At 43.8% G+C, this 19,144-nt stretch overlaps 1 protein-coding gene across 7 annotated transcripts in view; it reads right to left on the bottom strand.

Annotated features, from left to right (window-relative positions):
- The window catches only part of diaph2 (diaphanous-related formin 2), an 855,920-nt gene that overhangs the window by 765,312 nt on the left and 71,464 nt on the right, over positions 1–19,144 (bottom strand). The gene's annotated exons all lie outside the window — the stretch shown is intronic.

Genomic DNA, 19,144 nt, shown 5'->3' with positions numbered 1-19,144 from the left:
TTATCTTTCTGGCCTTGGATAGTGAAGTTTATTTTGTTTGTTCAAAAACCATGGAATCTTGTGGCTTTATTCTCTTAGCAAATTTCTCGGATCTCAAACTTTGTCTACCTTAAACAAAAAGTTACTGGTCCCAAACCGGATCCTATCAAAAATTTGGGGGTCTGGTACAGGATAACATAAATATGAGGCTCTTGCAGGATTTTGAATCCACAGACAAATACGAGTGCCGATAGTTGTTGAGGTTAAGGTCGATAAGGTTTCCACGATCAATTTTACTATGTTGACTGAAAAGCATAGTGTCTTTGTCAATGGCTATGACTTTTCTGGAAAACACAGACTTATCCCTGAGTAATTTGCAACAATTAACCAAGGTTAGGCCAATAGCATTAGCAGAAAAGATGAAGTTAGAGTTGAAAAAAGGGGCTAAAAAAGCAGGCATAATTGAGCCAATAGCACAGCATCTGGCACTGAAGAAAAAGTTAATCTGGATAACAATTCAGTTGATTTGACTAGAATTCAGTTGAAAATTAAAAAGCTTGAACTGGAAGAAGAAAAAAGGAGGGAAAGAAATGGAAATGCAAAAGCTTGAGCTTGAGTTTCAAAGAGAGAAAGAAATAGAGCGCGGATCTTGAAGGCAGGTCAGTTGAAAAAGAGCGCGGAGAGCATGGGGGAGGTCATTTGAAAAAGAGCGCGGATCTTGAAGGCAGGTCAGTTGAAAAAGAGCATGGGGGAGGTCATTTGAAAAAGAGCGCGGATCTTGAAGGCAGGTCAGTTGAAAAAGAGCGTGGAGATTGAAAATAAAAGGAGGGGAAGCTGAAGAGGAGCGGCCAATGTGTGAGTGGCCCAGTGTAGGAGTGGAACTTTGAGGCTTTGGCTCAAGAGGCTTAGGCGGGCAGAGGCTGAGGACGAGCTTGCTCCCAGTGGGGTAGGGCCAGGTAAAGTCCTTTAAGTAAATTAGGAGTAGGTAATGGAGGCAGCAGTTGGGGCAGTCGAGTGCTCCGAATGCAGCATGTGGGAAGTCAGGGACAGCACAATTGTCCCTGATGACTACACCTGCAAAAGGTGCATCCTGCTGCAGCTCCTGAGAAGCCGAGTTAGGGAACTGGAGCTGGAGCTGGATGAACTTCGGATCATTCGGGAGGCAGAGGCAGTAATAGACAGGAGTTTCAGGGAGACAGTCACCCCTAAAAGTCAGGAGGCAGGCAGCTGGGTGAATGTCAGGAGAGGGAAGGGGAATAGACAGAAAGAGCAGAGCACCCCTGTGGCCGTTCCCATCAACAATAGGTATGCCGTTTTGGATACTGTTGGTGGGGACGACCTACCAGGAACAAGTTGTAGTGGTCGCGTCTCTGGCACCGAGGCTGGACCCTCAGCTCAGAAAGGAGGGAGGGAAAAGAGGAGAGCAGTAGTGATAGGGGATTCGATAGTTAGGGGGACAGATAAGAGGTTCTGTGGGAGAGAGCGAGAATCCCGGATGGTCTGTTGCCTCCCTGGTGCCAGGGTCCGCGATATCTCGGATCGAGTTCTCAGTACTCTCAGGAGGGAGGGTGAGCAGCCAGATGTCGTGGTCCATGTAGGGACCAATGACGTGGATAGGAAGGAGGAGGAGGTCCTGCAAAGAGAGTTTAGAGAGTTAGGTGCAAAGCTGAAGGACAGGACCTCCAGGGTTACGATCTCAGGAGTGCTACCCGTGCCACGTGCTAGTGATGCTCGAAATAGGAGGATAATGCAGCTAAATACGTGGCTAAGGAGATGGTGCAGGAGGGAGGGCTTCATGTTTCTGGACAATTGGGCTCTGTTCCACGGAAGGTGGGACCTGTTCCGATGGAACTGGAGGGGGACTAACATCTTTGCGGGTAGGTTTGCTAGTGCTGCTTCGGGGCGTTTAAACTAGATTTGCAGGGGGAGGGGAACCAGAGTGTTAGAGCAGATAGTGAGGTGGAGGAGGATAAAGGGCAAGCGAGGAATGCATGTATAGACAGAAATCAAAGGTCTGTACATGATAGAAATGTTCTCAGGTGCATCTATTTCAATGCAAGGAGTATTGTCGGATAGGAAGATGAGTTTAGGGCGTGGATTGGCACGTGGGATTACGACATTATTGCTATGAGTGAGACTTGGTTGCAGGAGGGGCAGAACTGGCAGCTCAATGTTCCGAGGTTCCGTTGTTTCAGACGTGATAGAGGGGGAGGGATGAAAGGGGGAGGAGTGGCATTACTAGTCAGGGAAAATATCACAGCTGTGCATAAGCAGGACAGCCCGGAGGGTTCGTCTACAGAGGCCATATGGGTGGAGCTGAGGAATGGGAAAGGTGTGACCAAACTAATAGGGTTGTATTATAGACCGCCCCAGAAAATGACAGATGGAATTTAATGCGGAAAAGTGTGAGGTGTTGCATTTTGGAAGGTCAAACCAAGGTAGGACATACACAGTAAATGGTAGGGCACTAAGGAGTGCGGAGGAACAAAGGGATCTGGGAGTTCAGATACATAATTCCCTGAAAGTGGCGTCACAGGTAGACAGGGTTGTAAAGAAAGCTTTTGGCATACTTGCCTTCATAAATCAAAGTATTGAGTACAGGAGTTGGCATGTTATGGTGAGGTTGTATAAGACATTGGTGAGGCCAACTTTGGAGTATTGTGTGCAGTTCTGGTTGCCTAACTACAGGAAGGATATCAGTAAGATTGAGAGAGTGCAGAGAAGATTTACTAGGATGTTGCCGGGTCTTAAGGAGTTGAGTTACAGGGAAAGATTAAACAGGTTAGGACTTTATTCCTTGGAGCATAGAAGAATGAGGGGAGATTTGATAGAAGTTTACAAAATTATGAGGGGTATAGACAGAGTAAAGGCGACTAGGCTCTTTCCACTTAGATTAGGAGAGATAAACACGAGAGGACATGGCTTTAGGGTGAAAGGGGAAAGGTTTAGGGGAACATTAGGGGGAACTTCTTCACTCAGAGTGGTGAGAGTGTGGAACGAGCTACCATCTGACATGGTAAATGTGGGCTCACTCTTAAGTTTTAAGAATAAATTGGATAGATACATGGATGGGAGAGGTCTGGAGGGTTATGGACTAGGTGCAGGTCAATGGGACTAGTGGAATAATATTTCGGCACAGACTAGAAGGGCCGAATGGCCTGTTTTCTGTGCTGTAGTGTTCTATGGTTCTATGGTTCTACAGCAATATGAACTGGTTAGAGAAAAGCTTAGGTTACAGGGTGAGAGAGAGTCTAACAGTTTGGATGATCAGTTGATCATCCCAGCTTCGATATAACAACGAATCTTCGCTTAATGCCTAAATTCACTAAGGGCGGAGTTGAGAAATATTTTATCTCGTTTGAAAAGGTGGCTACAAAGCTGAGTGGCCAAAGGATGCATGGACTCTCATTTTGCAAAGTGTTTTGGTCGGGAAAGCGATGGATGCATAGTCTATTCTTTCGGGAGAACAATCCTCAGAGCACCTGGTAGTTAAAACTGTGGTATTTAATGTGTACGAGCTTGTCCCTGAAGCATATCAGTTGAAATTTTGTACTTTAAAGAAAAGGCCAAATGAAACATTTGCAGAATTTGCTAAGGAAAAAGAAATGTTGTGGGACCGGTGGTTTCGACCCCTGAAGTTAGAACAAAATTTTGAGAATATGAGGAAGCTAATTATACTGGAAGAATTTCGAAACAGCATCCCAACAGCAATTAGGTCACACCTGGAAGACTCCAAGGTTTCTAAGATACGGGAAGCAGCAGTTCTGGCAGATGGGTATGATATATCACACAGACAGCTAGGGGGCAATAGATCTCCATTTGTAAACCCACAGGGAAGCTGGAGGAACAGAAAAGAATTTAGCTTTATGCAGAAGGCAGAAACTGTTCCAGTCAAGAAAAATGATAGTGTAAAGGATAAATGTGATGTAAAGAAACCAGTCTGCTTTTATTGCTGTAAGACAGGGCACCTCAGAACCCATTGTGGGAAGCTGAACAGTAAACCAGTGGCAGTAATAGGAACGCCTAAGGAGTCTTTATAAAAGGCCGTACTACAAAAGGACATTGGTGTTAAAACCATAGCATGAGCACAAGTGAAATGTGTTCTATCAGAACCTACTAGAAAGGGGGAATATGGCTCAGGACAGTAAAGGGAATTCTTCCTTGACTACTGCTAAAGTGGATCAGGCTACTGTGGGTTTTAGGGGTTTTATTTTCTTGAAGGGAGAAGTGTTCCCTTACTCCTCCAACAAGTAAACAAATTAATATTTTGAGACACACTGGAACAGATCAGTCATTGCTCTGACTTGAATGCACAAATTGAGGTAAACGGGTATGATTAAATTGCTATTAAGGAGGCTACAGGGTGACCAAGATTGGAAACTAAATATCCAAGGATATTTGGCACTTAGGAGGTATAGGTGAAAAGGAAAAGGAGGTGGAATAGCACTCATAATATGGGACAAGGTCAGTACATCTACATTAGATCGAATGATCAAAATGTAGAATCAGCTTGAGTGGAGCTAAGAAACAGCAAGAGGCAGCAAACAATGGTGTGAGTGGTTTATAGGCCACCAAACTGTAGTGGTAATGTTGAGCAGGGTATAAATCAGGAAATTAAGAGATGTAACATGGATAGCACAGTAAAAATGGGCATCTTCAATTTCCACATAGACTGGGTTAATTAAATCAGCACTAACATTCTGGAGGAGGAATTCCTGCAATGTGTATGAGATGGGGAGCAGTATGTTGAGGAGCCAACTAAGGACTGGGTTAATTTGGATTTAGTGTTGTGTAATGATAAAGGGCTACTTAATAGCCTTGCTGTGAAGGAGCATCTGGGAAATAGTGACCATGATATGATAGAATTTAACATTAAGTTTGAATGCGATATAGTTAATTCTGAAACTAGGGTCTTAAATCTGGACAAAGGAAATTACGAAGGTGTGAGAGGCAAGTTGGTTATGGTGGATTGGGAAAATACACAAAGGTTTGACAGCAGACAGACAATGGCTAGTATTTAAAGAAATGCTACACAGTCTAAAACAGATATACATTTCTCTAAGGCACTAACACCAAAGGGAAAGATATATCAACCATGGTTACCAGAAGAAATTAAATATTGCATTACATTAAAGGAAATTGCTTACAAGGATGCCAGGGAAAGTGATAAGCCAGAGGATTGGGAGCAATTTTGAGCCCAGCAAAGGAGGACCAAAAAACTGATTGAGAAAGGGAAAATAAAATATTAATGCAAACTTGCGAGGAACATCAAGGGGGGCTATTTACATACGTGAAAAGGAAAAGATTAGTTAGGACACGTATAGGCATATTACAGGTTGGCACAGGAGAATGTATGGTGGAGGACAGGGAAATGGCAGAGGAACTAAACAGTTGTATTTGCATGTGTCTTCATGGAAGAAGATACAGAAAATCTCCCAGAAATGCTAGGCAACCAAGGGACTTGTGAAACTGAGGAACTAAAAGAAATTAGAATTAGGAAAGAGGTAATACTTGAAAAGTTAACTGGATTGAAGGTTGATAAATCTCTTGGACCTGATGAGCTTCATCTCAGAGTGTTGAAGGAGGTGGGTAGAGAGATAGTGGATGCATTGGTGGTTATCTTTCAAAATTCTTTAGATTCTGGAAAGGTTCCTGCAGACTGAAAAGTAGCAAATGTAACCCCACTATTTAAGAAGGCAGGAAGAGAGAGAATGGAGAACTACAGACCTGTTAGTTTGACGCCAGTAGTAGGGAAAATGTTAAAATCTATTACAAGGGCACCTGGGCGTCCTCGGGCTGACATGGACAAGATGGGCCAAATGGCCTCCTTCTGTACTGTAACTTTTCTATGGTTCTATGGATGTAATAACTGGACATTTAGAAAATAATGATATTGGGCAGATTCAACATGATTTTATGAAAGGGAAATCATGTTTGACAAACTTGTTGGAGTTTATTGAGGATGTTACTTGTAGCATAGATGGAGATGTGGTGTATTTGAATTTTCAGAAGACCTTTGATAAGGTCCCACACAGAAAGTTAGTAAATAAAATTAGAGCACATGGGATTGGGGGAAACATACCAGTATGGATTGAGAATTGGTTATCAGACAGAAAACAGACAGTAGGAACAAACAGATCATTCTCAGGATGGCAGACTATTATTAGTGGGGTACCGGAAGGATCAATGCTAGCTCCATAGCTGTTCACAGTCTATATATACGTTTTGTATGTGGGGACCAATTGTAATATTTCTAAATTTGCTGATGGCACCAAACTGTCTGGGAACTAAGTTGTGAGAGGGATGCAAGGAGGCTTCAAGGGAACTTGGACAAGCTAAAAGAACGATCTCGAACATGGCAGATGAAATATAATGCAAATAAGTGTGAAATTTATTCACTTTAGTAGAGAAAACAAAGCAGCAGAGTATTTCTTAAACGATGAGAGATTGGGAAGTGCGGGTGTGCAAAGGGACCTGGGTGTCCTTGTTCATGAGTCACTAAAAGCTAGCGTGCAGGTGCAGTAAGCAATTTGGAAGGCAAATGGCATGTTGGCCTTCATCGTGAGGGGATCAATGATTGGGTAAGGATGCCTTGCTGCAGTTATATAGAGCCTGGGTGAGACCTCACCTGGAGTATTATGCACAGCTTTAGCTCCTTTATCTAAAGAAGGATATACTTGCCATAGAAGGAGTGCAATGGAGGTTCATCAGGTTAATCCCTGGGATGGTGAGATTGTTTTATAAGGAGAGATTGAGGAGACAGGTTCTTTATTCCCTAGAGTTTCAAAGAATGAGGGGTGGCCTCATTGAAACTTACAAAATTCTTAGAGGGTGTGACAGGGTGGATGTAGATGGTGGTGAGTCTAAAACCAGGGGACGGCCATTTAAGACTGAGATGAGGAGGAATTTCTTCACTCAGAAACTGGTGAATCTTTGGAATTCTCTACCCCAGAGGGCTGTGGAAGCTCAATCACTGAGCATGTTCAAACCAGAAATCGATAGATTTCTGGAGACCAATGGCACCAAAGGATATGGAGATAGTGTGGGAAAGTGGCATTGAGGTAGATGATCAGCCATGATCAAATTGAATGGTGGAGCAGGCTCAACAGGCTGAATGGCCTATTCCCATTCCTATGATAGTGGCTGATGATACAATTTGTGTTTCAGATGGTTTGATCAAGGACAAAGTATTAATGGGGGTATTAATGGGGTTTATGAACCTGTTTCCTTGTGTAAAGTCAATTAACAAAGTGACTAATTATGGCAATTGACTATGACAATTGTTCCTGTTTCACCAATTGAAGGTGTAGTTTTTTTTATTGGGTAATGATTTGGTTAATGGAGACAGTAACAGGACGATGACTGTATTGCAGCAAGCACTTGATCATGCTGATGTTGCTAAACTCCTAAAAATTACTGTGGCCAAACACGAAAAGCTTATTGCCAATAACAAGCAATTGAAGGAAAATCTGATTGGTGTAGAGAAACAACTTTCACGCACAAAAGGTGAGTTTGTTAATGAAAAACAAGAACCCATGATAATACTTGAGCATCTGTCACAGGAAAAGAAATTAATGATGAATCAGAACAGTTGCTGAATGTAAAATGAAAAATGATGAACTGTCAGAACTTCATTGTGAAAGAGCAGTGAAATTCTGATACCATTTGAAGAATAAGAAGAATGAAATGTGTAATATGAACGGGCAAATCCAGACTTCAAAAACAGATCAGGAAAATTTTAAGAAACAGATTGAGTATTTAACAAGTGAATTGAGTCTAAGGAGCAGTCAGTAACCATGGAAGAAAGATTTCAAAATGAACCGAATATCCATGTCAGCTTGGTAAGTTGGTATAACAGTTCTGCAGATAACTCTGAAACAGACTGAACTCACCATTGCTGCTGATCTGAATGAAAAGATTAATAAGCTTGGAAAAGAATTGGAAAATAAGCGAGTAAATAAATATTTGGATAAAATTCTGAAAAAGTGGAGATAAAGGTTCAATTTTTCAAGCGTCAGTGAGAAGAATATGGAGGACGATGGAACATCTCTAGGATAAGCTAGAAAATGACTTGAGTAAAGAGAGGAAAAGTCCCTCAGTGCAAGTTTATTCATCTGACATTGATCAAAACAATGAAAACAGAGTCTGAAAGAGGAAGTGATTGACAAAGGTGATTTTGAAACTGGTTGCCAATCAGGCATTCATGGTTCCTGTAGCAAACTTGAAGGACCCATGAAGGCATGTTTCCATTAATAGAAGAAGAAGAATGCCATGTTCTTCTCTATTAAAGTTGAGAAACCTATGCAAAGGTGATTTGTAACACAGAGCATGACTAATATGCATCCACATGTGAAGAGAGGAAGACCACCAGAATACTGGTTTGCAATCACACCAGCGAGGTTGAAAGGCCTGGTACAAAAGATAGATACAGGCTGTCTGAGTGTTTCTAAAGAAAACTTTAATGTATCTTCTCAGTTGACTATGCACAGATTATGGCAAAAACCATGTAACTGTTGGTATTCCATTCAGAGTTTAAAGAAAGGGTATAGGAGAAATGGCAAGTTCTGAGTTATGATAATAACTAAGCTATGATTACATGTACTGGCTTTTGTTTTGATTAAGGCTTGGTACCTTTATAATATGAGGTGTGCAATTGTGCAACAAAATGAAAAGTTTATCTGTATAGTATGTAATAAGCTATTTGTTAGAAGTTTCTGATGTTAATACTTCCTGTGAAGAAATTGCAAAGCCATTGTATAGAAGCTTTCTTTCTTCAAAGGGAAAGGTGTTATGAAAACTATACTTACCTCTTTGGAGAGCGGGAGGACAGGAACTCCAAGTTCCAAAGGACCTCGGAGTTTTCGTGCATGCTCAGACTGGGAGTGGGCTGCACGTGCGCAGTTCTGCATTTATTGGGTTTTTTTTAGGCTCAGCACCCCTGTGCAGATAAAATGGTGCGAAAACCCAGATCAGGTGACCAGGAGCAAAGTGCCATGGAAGGCTAGTGTCCCGGGCAGAGGACAGGGAGAGGTCCCAAAGGGAGAGGAGAGAGTGAGAGGTCCCAAAAGAGCCCCAGAGAGGAGTGAGGGACAGGAAAAGATTCCAGTGAGTTAAAAATAGAGATTTAAAAATTTTCCAAACAGGAAAAGGGCTGCAGGGAGCAGACTTTAATTGAAGAGGGTTCAGGAGAAGTCCTGAAGATCCAAGAAGGCAGCCGAAAGTTGTTGACTCCGTGCTGTGGGCCACTGCGGCAAAGGTACCCCTTTGGAGCGGTGTTCTGTTCAGAACTACCAAAGATCTGAAGATCTGCTTGTGAGTTGGTGCATACTCAGGAATCTAGGAGAAAAGAATCTCAGGAGATGAGATTGAAACCTTGTGAGGTGGGGCATTGTTCATGCTGTTCAAGTTGGAGGAACGTTTGGAGAGAATTCCAAAGTTAGACATTCAAACGTAAGACTGGAATCCCAGAGAGAGAGAGAAAGAGAGTTTTAGTGAGATTGGTTGACTCAGTGTTACTGATGTCTGGGTGGGTTGTTGAGAAATTCACGGACTCTGTCTTGGTTGCATCTGCCATTTTTTGTGTAGTACGGTGTGCTCAACTACAGTTGGCTTGCTGATTCACATGTACTTATTCTGAATGTTAGAGTATAAGGTAGATATTGTAAATTGTTTTATCTTTCTGACTTTGTGTAGTAAAATTTAGTTTTGTTTGTTCAAAACCCCATGGAATCTTGTGGCTTTATTCACTTAACAAAATGTTATTGGTCCCTATACGAATCTCACCAAAAACTTGGGGTCTGGTCAAGGATCATAACAATTAATCATTTCACAAGATGTGGGCATCACTGGAAAGGCCAGAATTTGTTACCCATTCCTAATTGCCCTCAAGAGGGTATTGGTGAGCAGACTTCTTCTACCACTGCAGTCAATGTTGTGAAGATAGTCCCACAACGCCGTTAGTTAGGGAATGCCAGGATTTTAACTTAGTGATAATGAATGAACACGATCTATTTCCAAGTTTGAATGGACTGTGACTTGGAGGTAGGTGTCCTCATGCACCTGCTGCACTTGTTCTTCTAAGGGGTAGAGATTGTGGGTTGGGAACTGCTGTCAAAGAAGCCTTGGTGAGACAATTGAACAATAAAGTGCATTCACTTCATACAATTTGACAATCTATTTGAAATTTTCTCTTAGTGTTTACAGATCTTCAAAAGATGATAATAATGCTAAATAAATGAGGATAATCTAACTAGAATCACATGTGAGAACTGCTATGATGTCAACATTGATAGAACGTAGACCAGAATGTTCAGTGTCCATTCTATCAGACTTCGACAAAGCGTAACTTGGCTCAATTCACAACGACAGTAGCTAAAGTGCAAGGGGTTTTCACTTGATCAGTTGCCATACACATAACAATTCTCTCATGGACGAAGCAATGACAGTCCACATTTGCACATTTAGGTTCTATTAACACTATATGTCAAAACTCTTAAGACAGTTATATGGAGAAGCCTGTTATCTCCAAACAAATCACCAAAAAGAAATTCAGCACCAACATCTCTTTCAAAGAACAAAATGTTGAGAATTGTCAATAAGACCGTCAGGTGAGATCAAATAAAAGCCCAACCAGATGACTAAAAAATGCAGCTCCCAGTCTGAAGCATGGGCAAATCAATTGATAAACCATTATGCATTCAATTCCAAATTTCCTGACGAACCATGAACCAGATGTACCCTTAAGTTCATCTTTTTTCTTCAGGTCAGGAAAATGGAATAATTGCGCACAGAGAAATAAAAAATAAAAATAAGCTCACCAAAATACCTGCAAGGGAAGGTATTCAGCAAAATTAATATAGAACCACGCAGAAATAAGTGAAAAGAATGATTGAAGGGGTGGAGAGATGAAGAAAAAAATACAAACTTTGGCAGGTGCAAAAAATAATAATAAAAATTATTTTAGAACAACAATATGAGGGTAATTAAGAGATGAAATAAAAACCATAAGAGATACAAGCAGGGCCAAAAGGAAGGGCAATTACAAGGTAATCAAGGTAATATTAACAGTTCTCTCTTCCAAGTGTGCACTAGGGAAGACTTGAGCAACTACGTCCTCCACAAACAGAGGAACTTTAAATTAATTTGCAAGAATAGGAAAAGGGAACAAATTTAAACTAATATCAAAAAGTCATCAACATGTGGAATGGACTTCCAAATAAAAAAGAAAAATATTGGAGTCATTTAAGAAATTATTAGTTCCTGAAATCAGATAGGGAACTCAAGGTTCTTTCCAGATAGATCAAAAGAAAATGGATTGAACAGCCTTCCTCATCGATAATTATCTTGTGAATTAATGTTTAGCTATATGTTTTAAGTTGCTGTACAAACACTTGAAATAGAAAATTAAGCCTGGAGTTTTTGTATGCTTTCTGCCAAATAACAGTTAAACTTTGCTGCTGCCATTTCTTCAATCTGATCTGCCCTTGGTATCCAAGGCCTGTGACCAATAGTCAACTGAAGTCACACAGATGTGTCCTGCTCTGTTGTAGTAATTTGTTAATTGAAGTCAGCAGTGACCAGGATCCAATTAAAGCCAATAAAAAAGTAAGGCCAAGAGTATTAAATCAGTCAATTAATCGCCTCTGTTTAAAAAGTTGAAGTATAGCTAATTTGCTGGCAATACAGCTCTTCTTTATGATGTTGTGCCAATCACAAATTGATTATCTTGCTTTATTGAGCTGATTCATGAGAGATTTTACATTCTGGCTTTTGCAATTGAGTTTTGCAGGGACATGAATGTGACTTCACCTTGGCAAAACTAGCTTAATGTCCACTGCATTTTGCTGATAGCAGAAACTCCATGTCAACCTTGAACAGAGCTGCACTGCAGATATATACTAACTAGCTTTGAATTTGAAAGGATTCTATTAGTTTTGTTGTTACATTCCTGAAAAATCTATTTGTTTCGATTAGCGGCATTGCTATATTATCAGATTATTGCAATGGAAATTAGATTGTCTTCAGTATGTATGACCTTCTCAATTTTGTAATGGGCAATAAGCAGCCTTTAGAGAGAAGATAGTTCAGGTACAGTCAAGATACATCCCCATAAGGAAAGGGAGGGCAAACAAAACAAGAGCTCTGGGATGACAAAGGAATTAGAGAGTAGGATGAAGCAAAAAATGGCAGATGTCAGCTTGACAATACAAGGGAAAATCAGGCTGAATAGGAAAAAGTAAGAAAAAAGACAATTAAAGGAGCAAAGAGACTGTATAAGAATTGATCAGAAGCTAAAAGGGAATCCAAAGGGGTCTTCAAAAAGCATATTAACAGTAAAAGGATTGTCAAAAGAAACAGTGAGACTGATTAAGGACTAAAATGGAGATCTATTGGTCAAGCCAGAAGATATGGTTGCAGTAATAAATTAGTCTATTGCATCCAGAAGGAAGATGACTCTGCCAAAGTCCTGGTAAACAGGAGGCTGCCAAAATACTGAATGAGATTTTAAAAAGTAAATAAAGAGGAGGTTCTATAAAGGCTGGCCATACTTATTTTTATTTGTTCATAGAATGAGTGACACCAGCAAGGCCATCCCTAATTGCTTTCCAGAAGGTGGTGGTGAGTCACCTTCTTGAACTGCTGCCGTCCATGTTGGGTAAGTACACCCACAGTAGTGTTGGGAAGGAATTTCAAAATTTTGACCCAGCAAGTGAGAATAGCAACATATTTCCATGTCAGGGTGATGTGTCACTTCAAGGGGATCTTGTGGTGCTCCCATAAGTCTGCCAGCCTTGTTCTTCTTGATGGTAGAGATTGCAGGTTTAGAAGGTGCTGGCAACAAACTTGTAGTGGATGTCAGCTGGTCTGGATGAGATACATCCAACGTTGCCGAGAAGCAAGTTTAGAAATTGCAGAGGTATTGACCCATAATCTTCCAATCCTCCTCAGATACAGAAGTGCTGTCAAAGGACTGGAGGATTCTAAATGTTATATCCTCATTCAAACACAGGAAGAAGGATAAACTGGGCAATTGTAGGCCAGTCAGTTTAATGTCAATGGGAGGAAACAATGAGCAGGAGAAAATTAACAGCCACATGGGCAAGCATGGATGATTAGAGGAGAGCCAGCACAAAATTATGAGAAACAAGTTTTGTTGAGGTAAAAGAAGAAAGGGTGGATGGGGCCAGTACTATTGATGTTGTATATTTGGACTTTCAAAAGGTGTTTTATAAAGCATCACATGTTAGGCTTAACAACATATGGGATAAAAGCAGCAGTAATTGCAGATACAAAATTTGCTCAGGCACAGAAATCAAACAGATGTGGTGAATGGCTATTTTATGGACTGCAGAGAGGTATACAGTGACGTTCCCCAAGGTTCAGCGCTAGAACTTGAAGTTACAGATCAAAATTTCAAAATTTGTAGATGACACAAAACTTGGAAGAGTAGTAGTGAGGAAAATAGCAATGGACTTCAAAAGGACAACACAGACCCATGGAATGGGCAGACACATAGCAGATGATGCAACTGCTCATTTTTCCAAAGTGTAATACATGCTAATGGTACAATTTTAAAGGGGGTGCACAAAGAGAGAGATCTGAGGGTTTTCTGCAGAAATCTTTGAAGTGGCAGGAAAAGTCAACAAAGCAGTTAATAAAGCATGTGAGATCCTTGGCATTATAAATAGAAGCATAGAGTACAAAAGCAATGAGGTTGTAATAAATCTATATAAAGCACTAGCACAGCCCCAGCTGGAATAATGTCTCCATTGCTGGGCAAAACACTTTAGGGGAGGGCATGAAGGCTTTGGAGAGGGTACAGAAGAGAAATACTAGAACGGTTCAAGGGATGAGAGAAAACACAGTCAGATGGGCAGACTGAATAAGCTGAGTTTGTTCTACTTTTGTTTTTATTCATTCACGGGATGTGGGCTTTGTTGGCTGGGCCAGCATTTATTGCCCATCCCTAGTTGCCCTTGAGAAGATGGTGGTGAAGTGCCTTCTTGAAATGCTGCAGTGCATGTGGAATAGGTACACCCACAGTGCTGTTAGGAAGGGAGTTCCACGATTTTGACCCAGCGACAGTGAAGGAACGGGAATATATATCCAAGTCATGATGGTGAGTGACTTGCAGGGGAACTTCCAGGTGTTGGTGTTCCCATCTATCTGCTGCCCTTGTCCTCCTAGATGGTACTGGACATGGGTTTGGAAGGTGCTGTCTCAGGAGCCTTGGTGAATTCCTGCAGTGCATGTTGCAGATGGTACACACTGCTGCTACTGTGCGTCGGTAGCGGAGGGAGTGAATGTTTGTGAATGTGGTGCCAATCAAGCGGGTTGCTTTGTCCTGGATGGTGTTAAGCTTCTTGAGTGTTGTGGGAGCTGCACTCATCCAGGCAAGTGGGGAGTATTACATCACAAACCTGGCTTGTGCATTGTAAACAGTGGACAGGCTTTGGGGACTCAGGGCGTGAGTTACTCATCGCAGGATTCCTAGCCACTGACCTGCTCTTGTAGCCACAGTATTTATATGACTAGTCTAGTTCAGTTTCTGGTCAATGGTAACCCTCAGGATATTGATAGACGGTAAAGCCATTGAACATCATGGGGCGATGGTTGGATTCTCTCTTGTTGGAGATGGTCATTGCCTGGCACTTGTGTGGCGCGAATGTTACTTGTCACCTGTCAGCCCAAGCCTGGATATTGTCCAGGTCTTGCTACATTTGGACATGGACTGCTTCAGTATCTGAGGAGTCACGAATGGTGCTGAACATTAATCAGCGAACATCCCCACTTCTGACCTGAAGATAGAAGGAAGGTCATTGATGCAGCAGCTGAAGATGGTTGGGCCAAGGACACTTCCTAGAGGAACTCCTGTGGTGATATCCTGGAGCTGAGATGACTGACCTTCAACAGCCACAACCATCTTCCTTTGTGCTAGGTATGACTCCAACCAGCAGAGAGCTTTCCCGCTGATTCCCATTGACTCCAATTTTGCTAGGGCTCCTTGATGCCACACTCAGTCAAATGTGGCCTTGATGTCAAGAGCAATCACTCTCACCTCACCTCACCTCAGGAGTTCAGCTCTTTTATCCATGGTTGAACCAAGGCTGTAATGAGGTCAGGAGCTGGGTGGTCCTGGCGGAACCCAAACTGGCGTCAGTGAGCAGGGCCTGAATTTTACCCTTGGTGGGCGCACGTGATTGGCAGGCCCACAACCAGTCGGAAAACGGGCCACCACCTGCGATCGACCCCCGACCACAACTTCACGCTGGCTGGCCAATTAAGGCCCGCCCAGCATGAAACGCGTCTTCCCAATGTTCGGGAAGAGCCGGGCGCAGGCCTGTCGGCCACCGGGTCCAATGGCAACCCAGCAGGTAGTTTTAAAAGGGCATAGGCAGCTTCTTGAAGGCTGCCAAAGAAGAACATATTTGCAGCGTTCTGAAGACCTAAGTTATGGCATCAAGTGCAGCTGGAGACGCCAGGTGGGGGAGCGGGTTGGGTGGGCACTCAGCCCCCGATTCTCGGACGAGTGCCTCACGGTCCTCCTGGAAGAGGTGGCTGCCAGGAGGGACACCCTCATCCCCAGAAATGGAAGGAGGCCACCACACATTACAAAAATAGCTTGGGAGGAGGTGGCAGCGCAAGTCAGCGCCCATGAAGTAGTGCGGTGCACATGGGTGCAGTGCTGCAAAAGGTTTAACGACTTGCTGCACTTGGGAAGGCTGAGTACCGTGTTGGCACAGATCAATGTATTGAAATGTTAAGGTCTGGCCGTCCCCCCATGGAGCTCAGAGGTGTTAGAGTCTGAGTGCCAATTGTCCATGATGCCCGAGCTGGCCAAGGGGTTGAGCCCTGGCTGCTTGGACTGAGTGCCTTGTGGCTTGAGGGTCACGACTTGGATGTGCCCTACAAGGTGTTCCTCAGGTGAGGTTGGCCAGCTGCAATGGCGCTGCAGGTAGAGAGTGGACTAATCCAGGCTCCTCTGTCCTTTCAGGAGAAGACGACCCATAACAACACTGAAAGATTGTGGATAGGCAGAGGTCCCCCAAACCTCCTAATCCTATCCAGATTTGAGCAGGACACCTTGGAGCTGGAGGGGCGCCGTGCATCTCGGTCAACTAGCCATAGAGTCGCTGGGGTGTCAGACAAAGGTAAGAGTGCAGTGCACAGAGGTGAGTGTTTCGGATGGTGCAAACATTCTTGTGTACTCTCTTCATTGATGAGAGCCTCAAAACTGGGGTCCCCACTTATCATTGAAAGACAATGGCACCGTGATGTAGCTCTCCATTGTCTCACCAGGGTGCCTGGCATGCACAGTTGACAGTGTGATGACTTAGCCTAAGGACATGTTGTTGTTCTACCTTAGATTTACCAGTATGCACTCAATCTCAGGACCCTGAAGAGCCACCCTCGACGCAGAGGACCACCAGGCTTCACATGCACCTGCATCACACCCACTCTCTGAACCAGGCACTAGTGCAGATACCAGCACCTCGGTAGGCGTTAGATCTTCAGCTAGAATTTAGGAGCACAGCAGTGAGGGCACTTCACATTCACTCGAGGAGGAGGAGGAGGAGGCGGAGGCAGAGAGTGCCCAGGGCGCCGACAGTCGGGGAAACTGCTGGAGACCAGGACCATGCTGAGCCGAAGGCAGATTATGAGCCATCCATTAGGCGGCAGATGCTGGGTGTCCAGTGGGATGTGCGGGAGGATCTGGCCGAGGTCCATGAGGGTATGCACGCCATGGTCTCTGTTGTGGAAGAGTCCATGCGAAGCATAAGTACAGCATTGACCATCATGGCCAAGTGCACTGCCTCCTCCATTGAGAGAGTGGTGACTCTCGTGGAGAGACAGCTCCAGAGAGAGAATCAGGGGTTCCTGGGGTTGCGCTCGACCTGCAAGCCCTCACACAGGCATTAACCTCAGATGGTCATTGCCAGTGTGGGAGGTGGAAGAGGCAACCAGTATCCCAGCTAGGTGCCCATCCATCAATGGCGAGCAGGAAGGTCCAGAGTGACCTCAGGTTGGCATACGAGTTGCTTGTCATTTCTGCAGGCTCCTCTCAGGGCGCTCTGGATGGCGGCGGCAGCTCCTCCACCCCTTTGCCAGTGACCGTGGCATCTGATGAGGCTGTGATGGCTGGGGAGATGGCAGCCGTGGCACTGGCTGCTCCGTCCCAGGGGTTGGACGTCACATGCTCCACTGGCCAGAGGGTGACTGCCAAAGTCGTCAAGGCCAACAAGACACCAGAGTCAGCAGGCTACCTCCAATGCCACTGGCACCAAGACATAGTACTCGCAAACATAAGTTTAAAACACCACAAGCACAAGAGGGACTGGTCATGGGTGATCTTCTGTTGTGTAATGTTTTGTTTATGTTTACTGGTCTGGAATGAAGACCAGAGAAGGTTATGTTAATTTGTTTGGATTGTCAAAATGAAATTAATTTTGTTTTTGTCGTAATGGCCTGAGTATGCTTCACCTTTTTTGGTGCAGAGTACACCAGTATGTAATGCTGGACATGAGTAGCTCTACAGGCACTGAGTGGACTTTGGGCTCAAATGAAAGGGTCATTTCAGACATCCGGGGTGGAGGCAACAGCCCTGGCACGAGGTGGAAGCAGATCTTTGGCAACCTAGCTGAAGGAGTGTTGGATGAAGGCGTCCCTGATGTCTCTGCCTCCCTGAAGGATAGAGGTCTGCCTCCACGCCCTCAGCGTTCTCCTCACCGTGCTCCTCTTCTCAATCACTACTGAATTCATCATCTGAGGCCAGTGCAGCTAGTTAAGATCCTCTTCTTCCAGTTGGGTTCCCCCTTGCCTGTGCCAGGTTGTGGAGTACGCAGCATGCAACCACTATCAGTAACACCCACTCTGGTATTGTAGTGCTCCCCCTGAGTGGTCCAGGCATCTGAAGGGCATTTTCAGGGGACCTATGATCCTCTCTGTCACCACTCTTCTGGAGGCATGACTCCTAAATAACGCTGCTCTGCCTCTGTTCTTGGGTGGCAGAGAGGCGTTGTAAGACACCTTTTCAACAGATAGCCATTATCACTCATCAGTCACCCATCCAGTCAGGCTGGAGCACTGAATACCCTTGCCACGTGGGAGTGTCTGAGTATATAAGCATCATAATAGCTGCGAGGGTACTGTGCACAGACTTGCAAATCTGGATCCTGTGGTCACACACTATCTGGGCGTTCATCGAGTGGAATCCTTAAGAATGAAACTCAGAACAGAGATGAAGCTGTAAAGTTCAAATAAGCAATCAACAGCAAACTATCACCTAAACGCCTCACTACTCACATCGGCAATGCTGCTGACCCTTTTATCCCATCCTTGGATGAGGTTTTGCAAAATGTGAGCTGACCGCCTGCCCGTTTTGCCTGTGCTATGAGCCCAAAATCACACGGGCAACATAAAGTCAGGTTCAATTGGGTTTTTAATGGCCTTAAGTGGCCTCTTAACTGATGGCAGGCGCGGCTCCGACACCCACACGTGCCCGCAGACCTGAAGATTGCGCACATGCGGGATGACGTCGGGATGCTTCCCCGATGTCGTCTTGTGCTATTTTACGCCCGATCGGGTCAGGCGCACACCCGTGAGTTGTAAAATTCTGCCCCAGGTTATTGCTAAGCAAGTGCCGCTTGATAGCACTTTTGACCCCTTCCATTACTTTACAGATGATTGAGGGTAGAGTGATGGGGCGGTAATTGTCCGGGTTGGATTTGTCCTGCTTTTTGATTACAGGACAGGGTGGTACGGGGAGATGAGAGAAGTAGTTCTTTAGAGGTTAAGGTCAAATTCCCAACAACGAATTAAAATTCTGATGCAATAATTAGCAGTTGCTAGTTTAGCTAATAAAGCAAGCCACATGACATGCTAATTAGGGCAGTAAAAGGAAAGTGTAGGCACACAAATTAAGTTTGGAATGGGTGGAATAGAAGGAAATCCTACAATATGGAGGCTATAGAACTTCCTCATTAACAGCATATAGGAGGATAATGCTATAACCATCAAGAAATTGGAGTGAGTAATTGTTTTGTTATAATGTCCAGTGCTTCCAAGCCCCTAACATATATTAAACAATATTGTTCAGCAGGGGTGTAAGAACTGCTTAACATGATGGTCCCCTCAGACAGTGTGAGGCAAGTTTAGAGTCACCCCA

Source organism: Cetorhinus maximus, chromosome 8 (assembly GCF_964194155.1).
Source record: "Cetorhinus maximus chromosome 8, sCetMax3.hap1.1, whole genome shotgun sequence".
NCBI lineage: Eukaryota > Metazoa > Chordata > Chondrichthyes > Lamniformes > Cetorhinidae > Cetorhinus > Cetorhinus maximus.
The sequence above is the reverse complement of the archived record's forward strand: the minus strand, read 5'-3'. Positions and strand labels throughout refer to the sequence as shown.